We start from the raw sequence: 9,689 nt of genomic DNA, 5'->3' as shown, positions 1-9,689 counted from the left end.
CAGGATCAATCAAGCTCTATCTTCGCCTAGGGGTAAATGACCAGTTTCAAAGTGACGGAAAGTTCAGTTCAAATGAGCTCAGTTCAGTTCACAGTAATCACTGCAGTGGCGGTGGACAGTGGGGGGGGGGGGGGGGGGAGGGGGAGGAGGAGAGAGAGGGCGAAAGCGAATGAATATTCAAATCGGATTCCAAACAGACCTTCGATATTCCTCACAGTCAGCTTTCGGGCGAGCCCTTTGTAATGTCTTCTGAGGTCACCGACTGTGACCCCTCCGTTTATTAGGAATAGGGTTTCCCTGGTCCTCACCTATCACCCCACCAGCCTCCGGATTCCACATATTATTCTTCGTAACTTCCGCCACCTCCAAGGGGATTCCACCACTAAGCACATCTTTCCCTCCCCCCCCTGCTTTCCGCAGGGATTGCTCTCTACGCGACTCCCTTGTCCATTCGTAGTCTCTCCCCCCCCCATTCCTCCCCACTGATCTCCCTCCTGGCACTTATCCTTGTAAGCGGAACAAGTGCTACACATGCCCTTACACTACCTCCCTTACCACCATTCAGGGCCCCAGACAGTCCTTCCAAGTGAGGCGACACTTCACTTGTGAGTCGGCTGGGGTCATATACTGCGTCCGGTGCTCCTGATGTGGCGTTCTATATATTGGCGAGACACGACACAGACTGAGAGGTCATTTTGCTGAACACCTACGCTCTGTCCGCCGGAGAAAGCAGGATCTCCCAGTGGCCACACATTTTAATTCCACATCCCATTCCCATTCTGACATGTCTATCCACGGCCTCCTCTACTGTAAAGATGAAGCCACACTCAGCTTGGCGGAACAACACCTTATATTCCATCTGGGTAACCTCCAACCTGATGGCATGAACATTGACTTCTCTAACTTCCGCTAATGCCCCACCTCCCCCTCGTACCCCATCCGTTATTTATTAATATACACACATTCTTCTCTCTCTCTCCTTTTTCTCCCTCTGTCCCTCTGACTATACCCCTTGCCTATCCTCTGGGTTTTTCCCCCTCCCCCTTTTCCTTCTCCCTGGACCTCCTGTTCCATGTTCCACTCATTTCCCTTTTGCCAATCACCTGTCCAGCTTTTACTCCATCCCCCTCCCTCCTGTCTTCTCCTATCATTTTGGATCTCCCTCTCCCCCTCCCACTTTCAAATCTCTTACTATCTCTTCCTTCAGTTAATCCTGACGAAGGGTCTCTGCCCGAAACGTCGACTGTATCTCTTCCTAGAGATGCTGCCTGGCCTGCTGCGTTCACCAGCAACTTTGTGTCATGGTCCAGATCAAGGTCCCTTTAAATTTCCTTGTCTATGTTACGATCCGGACCGTTGATTCCCTGTTTTCCCGTGTCCCTCGACTTTGGTGATTAGAGGCAATTAATGCTCGGCTGAACCGGCAGTTTATAGTCTCCGGCTTTCAGCCGTTCGGCGTGGGAGCGTCTGCAAAGTCATCCAAGGTACGGTATGCCGATGTCATCTGGCCGGAGCAAGCCTACTCTCTGCCGAAGCGAGTGCCGGTAATTCGCCTTTCCTCACCGGAGCAACCCTGTCAAGTTACCTCGCCAAAGCGAGACTGCAAAGTTTCCTAACCGAGGTGGGTCCGTCAGTTAACCTGCTGGAGGGAATCAAGAACTGCTGTCTACTGTTCCTGGGCCGAGTCGAGAGCTCGCCACTACCCGGAGGCTCCAAGCCAAGTCCTGGCTCTGGCGGCGTTCAAGCACCAGGTCAAGTCCTGGTCCTGGCGGCGTTCAAGCACCAAGTCAAGTCCTGGTCCTGGCGGCAATCAAGCACCAGGTCAAGTCCTGTCCCTGGCGGCACTCTAGCACCAGGTCAAGTCCTGGTCCTGGCGGCACTCTAGCACCAGGTCAAGTCCTGGTCCTGGCGGCACTCTAGCACCAGGTCAAGTCCTGGTCCTGGCGGCATTCTAGCACCAGGTCAAGTCCTGGTCCTGGCGGCATTCTAGCACCAGGTCAAGTCCTGTCCCTGGCGGCATTCTAGCACCAGGTCAAGTCCTGTCCCTGGCGGCATTCTAGCACCAGGTCAAGTCCTGTCCCTGGCGGCATTCTAGCACCAGGTCAAGTCCTGTCCCTGGCGGCATTCTAGCATCAGGTCAAGTCCTGTCCCTGGCGGCATTCTAGCACCAGGTCAAGTCCTGTCCCTGGTGGCTTCCCAGTTCTGAGTCAAGTTCTGGCCCTGGCGGTCTGAGATTCCTGTCCTATCCCCTTGTCTGAATCCCTACTCTGCCCCTCTCGCCTCTAGCCCTCGTCTGCATCCCCCGCCTGCACTTCTGTCTTGTTCCATCGCTGGAGCTAGATAGGTACTGTCTGGTGTGATTTCCTGTTGGCCTTGTCCTGTCCTTTCCTTTCCTCCGTGGAGTAAGTCAGGCCGTCTTGCCGTTGCCCCACGGGGAGTCATGTCTTGTCTTGTCTGGTCCTCGCCTCCCTGGGGTAAGTCAGGCCGTCTTGCCGTTGCCCCGCGGAGGGTCATGAGTCCCGGCCCTATGGCCTGTACCCAAGGTGGGGTTCCGACTCTGTGTTCTGTGTATGTGTCCATGGTTCCATGTATCTGCTCTCCCGAGACCGAGGCTCTGTGTTTCCATGTTCCTCCTCTCCCTAGCCCATGTCATGTCCATGCCTGGTTCTGGGGTCCGAGCCTGAGGCAAGACCCAGGTACTGGGTCCTTGCCCAGTCTCAGGCTCGGAGTCCATACCCTAGCCTCTTCATGTTTCCTCTAGTTCTGGGAGCCGATTCCGAGTCCTAGCCCAGACCCTTGGTCCCAGCCTAGTCTTAGTCCTCAGTCCTTGTCCAGTTCGCTACTCCCACTCCTGCCTTGGCTCCTGGTTTCGAACAATAAACTAAATTTAATTAACCTCAAGCTGCGTCTTGCATTTGGGTCCACCCTTGCTTCCAATGCCCTGCCATTGTGACACTTTGATGTGTGTTGCTTGAATTTCCAGCATCTGCAGAATTCCTCGTGTTTACGTTTGAGATGAGTCTATTTTAATGCAAGGAGTATTATCACCAAAGCAGATGAGCTTAAACGTGGATCGGCACTTGGAGCTATGATTTTGTGGCCAATACAGAGACTTGGATAACGCAGGGGCAGGAATGGTTATTTAGAGTACCAGGGTTTAGATGTTTCAGAAAGGACAGGGAGGGATGCAAAAGAGGTGGGGATGTCGCACTATTGATCAGAGATAGTGACACCGCTGCAGAAAAGGAGGAAGTTATGGAGGTATTGTCTACGGAGTCTCTGTGGGTGGAAGTTTGGAACAGGAAGGGGTCAATAATTTTAACAGGTATTTTTTATAGACCACCCAATAGTAACAAGGACATCGAGGAGCAAATTGGGAGACAGATTCTGAAAAGGAGTAATTATAACAGGATTGTTTTGGTAGGAGATTTTAATTTTCCAAATATTGATTGGCATCTCCCCAGAGTGAGGGGATTTGATGGGTTGGAGTTTTTTAGGTGTGTTCAGGAACTGTCCTTAACACAATATGTAGATAAGCCTACAAGAGGAGAGGCTGTACTTGATCTGGTATTGGGAAATTAACCTGGTCAGGTGTCAGATCTCTCAGTGGGGGAGCAGTTTGGAGAGAGTGATCACAATTCTATCTTCTTTGTCATAGTATTGGAGAAGGATAGGAATGGACACGTTTGGAAAACGTTGAATTTGAGTACGGGGAAATATGAGACTATCAGGCAGGAACTTGGAAGCATAAACTGGAAAGAGATTTTCTCAAGGAAACGCACGGAAGAAATGTGCCAAACGTTCAGGGGATATTTGCATGGGATTCTGCAAAAATACGTTCCATTCAGACAGGGAATGGATGGTACAGTATAGGAATCGTGGTCTGCAAAGGTTGTTATAAATCTAGTCAAGAAGAAAAGAAGAGCTTACGAAAGGTTCAAAAATCCTTGGTGATGATGGGAATCTAGAAGATTATAGTCTAGCAGGATGGAGCTTAAAAATGAAATTAGGAGAGCCAAAAGGGGCCATGAGAAGACATTGATGGACAGGATTAAGGAAAACTCCAAAACACTCTACAAATATGTGAAGAGCAAGACGATTGGATATGAGAGAATAGGACCAATCAAGTGTGGCAGCGGAAAAGTGTGTATGGAAGCAGAGGAGAGAGCAGAGGTACTTCATGAATACTTTGCTTCAGTATTCACTACGTAAAAGGATCTTGGCGATTGTACGGATGACATATAGCAGACAGAAAAGCTTGAGAATGTAGTTATTAAGGAAGAAGATGTGCTACAGCTTTTGGAAAACATCAAGTTAGGTAAGTCACCAGGACAGGACGCGATATACCCCAGGCTACAGTGGGAAGTTAGGGAAGAGATTGCTGACCCTCTGGCAATGATCTTTACATCATCACTGGGGACGGGAATTGGAGGGTTGCAAATCTGGTTGTCTTATTCAGAAAAGGAAGTAGAGATATCCCAGGAAGTAATAGACCAGTGGGTCTTACTTCAGTTATTGGAGGCAGGATTTATGAACATTTGGAAAGGCATTATATGATTAGGAATAGTTAGCATGGCTTTGTGAAAGGTAGTTCGTGCCTTACGAACTTGATTGAATTTTTTGAGGATGTGAGTAAACAAGTTGACAAAGGTAGAGCAGTAGATGTAGCGTATGTGGATTTCAGCAAAACATTTGCTAAGGTACCCCATGAAAGGTTTATTGAGAAAGTAAGGGGGCATTGGTTTGTTGATCCAGAATGTCACTAGAGGACTCAGATTGCTAGAGTGCCTGAAACTGTTACTGTGGTAGTATTTTAGAAAAAGAAAGTAGAGCATTGACTTACAGGGAGACGGGTTATGCCTACAAGGGATAAGCAGTGTATCTTCAACACGGTTTGGTTGAGTACTTGCAAGGAATTACCGAGGTGTTTTTGGATCTAAATACTAGAGCAACAGCAATCGACAGTGAATGTGGAAGGCGGGGCTCTGGTGTTATGGATTTTTTTTTAGAGAGTAGGTATTAAATTTGTTGGTAATCATGGTCTGCACAGACATTGTGGATAAAAGGAACCGACCTGTGCTCTAAATCTCATTCCATTGTATTCTAAAAAAACAGCAAGGAACGTCCAGGCAACACACACAAAATTCAAAAGAAATTCAGCAGGCCAGGCAGTATCTATGGGAAAAAGTAGAGTCGACGTTTCAGTCCGAGATCCTCCGTCAGGCCTGCTGACGTCCTGCAACGATTTGTGTCTGTCGTTTGGATTTCCAGCATCTGCAGATTTTCTGTGTTTAGGAAACGTCCAATGCACTTTGGGAATCAGCGATCTCCCGCGTTGAACTGGAGTGATTATTAATATATTCAGGAAGAAGGAAACATTTGTGAATGTTAAAAGGCTGACGAGCTAACTACAACTATAAACGGCTATAAACCATTATAAAAAGGCCACACCAGTCAAGCAGATAGAGAACTTATAAGTTGTTCCTAAAGGTACTTGGCGGGAAGGATTTTTAAAAAAGTGACACGATGCAGTCGGCAAATATACGAAATAAGAAAGAGAGAAACTTGGCCTGTTGAAGGATAAAAGACAGGTACATAAACTCACAGCCGGAGGATGCGGGCACCATCCTAAACCAGCCACTTCGCGTTGTTACCTTTTGTGTTGGAGGACGTAGAGCGCAGATGGATAAGGGACGAGTATACAGAGATGGCAGGGATTTCCGTGCATCGGAAATGAGGTCGGTTCGATCTCATGAATATCATTAATCTGGGGCTATTTACACAGTATTTTGGATGCACACGGGTTAACTGAGAGAGACAGGAAACGAGGTTGTTGCTGCAGATTTGACGAATAACTTCGAATTTCCACTCGTTCAAGCGGTTAGCTATTGATCGCCTGTCGCCGCACTTGTCTTGTTTAAGATGAAAAATGCAGCTAAACCTGGGAGTTAAAGATCAGCGACTCTCTAGTCAGATTCAGTGAAGTAACGGAGAAAATACTTTAGGATAGGACTAATGAGCAATTGGGAAGCAAGGTCTAATCAGACATTGTACCGGTCAGATCACAGCTGATTACGATGTTAGACTTTTTCTTGGGGCTGACGAAGGCGATGGATGAAAGCAGAAGAGTAGTTGTTTTATAAATCACTCCACACACTCCCATCTGGCAGCCTCATCCAGCAAAGGTAGAAAGGATGGGATCCATGAACACTTGGCTGACTGGTTCGTAAATCAGATTGTTCGTGGAAGACGGAGGGCTGTGTTGGATCAGTCTTACTGAGGATGGAGGTCCTTGCTACTGGTGTGCCATAGTGATCTGCATTACAATCGACTCGTCTGTCCGGGTGCAATGCTGTTGAAAGTTGAACACGCAGGCTGATAGGACCCCAAAGAATGCAAACCGGTGATGTTTATTATTTGAGGCATTGAGTTCAAGAGCCGGTGAGTTCAGCTGAAAATATTAGATTCAGATTATTCTGCTACGAAGCATTTGTGGAATCATTTTCTGCAATGGGGCGTTTATTTCCAGAAAGGATAACATCAGATTTCAGGGGAAATACAGCGCGAATGAGGTCCTTGCACCGAAACTGTTCCAGCCTGTTGAACTCATCCTCGTTTACTGCGCCAAGCCCGTCTCTCTCAAATCGTCGACTGCCCATGAACCTGTCGATTGTCCCTAACTGAGTAACGCAATCTCATCATCATTGACTATATTTAAACAAGCAGCTCGGAGTCCTCTGAAAATTACCCACAGAAACCTGATCTATACATCCCCTATCAAATTTAGTATTGGTGATACATGAAGTGCTTTCTTGTGGCAACAGCACGGTGTAAGTGCATATAAAATAAATTACAAATTAGGTAAACTAATAGGGAAAAACAAGGAATAATGAGATAGTGTTGGCTGTACGTCAATAAGAATGATGGCTGCGGAAAATTAACATAATGGCTCCGCAGGCTCCTCTACGTCCTCGCTGATGTTAAAAATGCGAAGATAGCACGTCTGCGATATAAAGTATCATTTCAGACACCCTGAGGAAAAATCTTGCTTCCATTCATTTATTACTTATATTACCTAGGGAAGTTTACAACCCACCCCATTCCCTTCTCAAATGTTACTGGGAACAAAAGACATGATTGGAAAAGTTCTCTCCACAACTAAGGTTTCCGGCTCCAGAAAGTATAGCTATAAGTCCTGTCTATACTTTTCCCAAGTTTAACATTCCGATACTGGCGTTCACAATGACTGTGCACAATTTTCCAGATGCTGCCTTAACAATCCAAGCGAGTAAAACAAAATAAGGCCCCATGTACTCATATGCTCTGTTGACAGCCAACGGGCTAAATGCCTCTCTACCCTGACGCCGCTTGCCACTAACTCGGCTTATATGGAAATGAATAAAACATTCCTCCAGTACTGTGTGTGTGTGTGTGTGTGTGTGTGTGTGTGTATAAAACTAGGCACATATTGTTTTAGTTTCCTCTGTTTCATTTAAACTGCCCAGAATCCCTGAATTCACAGCACATGTGAAGAGAAGATGGCGGCGCGACGCAGCGCGCAGCGGCCACTCCGGTGATGAATATCTGTAATTTGTCAAGTAGGATGCCGTCCACAATCCTGATTTGATGGAGACGGACCTGAGAAGCACGGAGGAACATCTGGTGAAACTTCTGAAATGTCTGTTTCGCTGCCGCTGCTGCTGTGCGATCCAGAATCTCTGGAGGGGAAGGCCCCGAATCCCCGGCTTCGCCTGTTGCTTGGCAGCCGGGGTCGGGGTCGATGGTGCTCGGTGTCGGAGGGCTGGTCGGAAGCTCGAAGTTTTTGGACGGACTCAGAGTCGGCTGTGGTCGGGTGCTTCCAGGGTGCTGCATCGGCAAGTTTGCGGCGCTGGAGGTTCATGGCATGGAGGGTTTTCTTCCTTCTGCCGTCTGCGTGAGATGATGGGGCTATCGGGACTTTGAGGCTTTTTTCTTACCAGGCCCATGGTCTGCTCTTTATCAAATTACAGTATTGTTTTGCACTGTTGTGTTTATATGTTATAATTATGTGTTTTTTTGTCAGTTTTAGTCTTGGTCTGTCTTGTGTTTCTGTGGTATCATACTGGAGGAACATTATATCATTTCCTAATGCATGCATTACTAAATGACAATAAACGAGGACTGAGTGTCTTCATAATTGAATTGAATCTAAACATGTCGTGCCCTGCTCTGACTTTCCAAAATGCATTACCTCATACTTACCTGCCTTAAGATCATTTTCAAAATTGATCAGCAATTTCTAGTAACCTTCAGTATTATACACGAACATTCCTCACTGTCAACAGTACTTGCTGTTCTTGCACCATCCTCAAACCTACTGATTATTCCACGAGTATTCCTTTCGAATCTCCTAAATTAATACATAAGGACACTCCTAGAGCAGTCCCCGTGGCGTATCATCAGCCAGGGGCCTACTGACAGAGAAATGAGATCTAGTCTCAGATCCTTATGTCACAATGGCAACGTTGGGAACGGACCCAGATGCAAGACACAGACACTGAAGTACAAGGAACAGGAATTGACTAGAACAGGGACGTGCAGGATACAGACAAAGAGCAGGGACAAGAACGCAGACTTGGGCTAGGACATGGACTAGACAGGGAACCCGCACAAGGAACTATGCACTAGGAACCCGGGCTTGGGCTCCGAGCCAGAGACTGGACAAGGATCCAGAACTTCGGTCTTGCCTCGGGCTTGGGCCTCAGAACCAGGCAAACACATGACATAACTACAGGACTGGACATGGCTGGGGTCTAGAGGCTTGAGGCTGGGGACTGGGCTCTTGAGGCTTGCAGGCTGGGGTTTTGAAGCTTGCAGGAATGCGGAGGCTGATAACTCGGAGGCTGGAGCTCAGAGACAGACTGGAAACTGAACATCAACATAGAGCCGGGACTTATCTTTAACTCGACACTGACATGAGACTGGACAGTACATTGACATAGAGCCTGGACTTATACTTAGACAAACCGGGACTCAACTTCTTCTCCACAACAAGGTGGGACAGAAGCACCTGTTGGGTAACGGCAGAACGGCCGGACTTACCCAACAGAGGCAAAGACAAGACAAGACAGGTCCCCCCGCAGGGCAACGGCAAAACGGCCTAACTTACCCCACGGAGGAGAGGACAAGACAAGACGGGACCCCCGCAGGGCAACAGCAGAATGGCCTGACGTACCCCACAGAGGCAAGGACAAGAAGAGACAAACACCAAAGAATGACAGACAGTTCCACCTCTGCTTCGGGGTTGCTCCGAGTCGCAATTACAGCCAGCAACCTCAGCTGGCTACGAAAACAGCCGGATCCCTACCTAGGTCGGAGTGGCTGACGGCCACTCAGCTGGCCCAGACAACAGCCGAATCCATGCCGCAAAGACAGCTCTGACTACCGGAAGCAAGGATGCATGAAGCGATGGTTCTCCAACGCGGCCTTAAGATGGCAAGTGACCACACTAGCTTTTCACCGGCAGGTTGCTCCCAGAGGATCTTGACAAGACAAACCAGCAGCTGACACTCAACCCCATGGCTACTTATATTCCAAGCCCCAAGGGAATCATGATTAACTGAATCAAAATAACGGATAGCTGGAAGACCCAGAGTCCTGAGTCCACGGACCAGACCGTGAACCGGAATGGGGACTTCACGGACCAGACC

Source organism: Mobula birostris, chromosome 13 (assembly GCF_030028105.1).
Source record: "Mobula birostris isolate sMobBir1 chromosome 13, sMobBir1.hap1, whole genome shotgun sequence".
In the NCBI taxonomy this organism is placed as follows: Eukaryota; Metazoa; Chordata; class Chondrichthyes; order Myliobatiformes; family Myliobatidae; genus Mobula; species Mobula birostris.
This window is presented reverse-complemented; position numbering follows the sequence as displayed.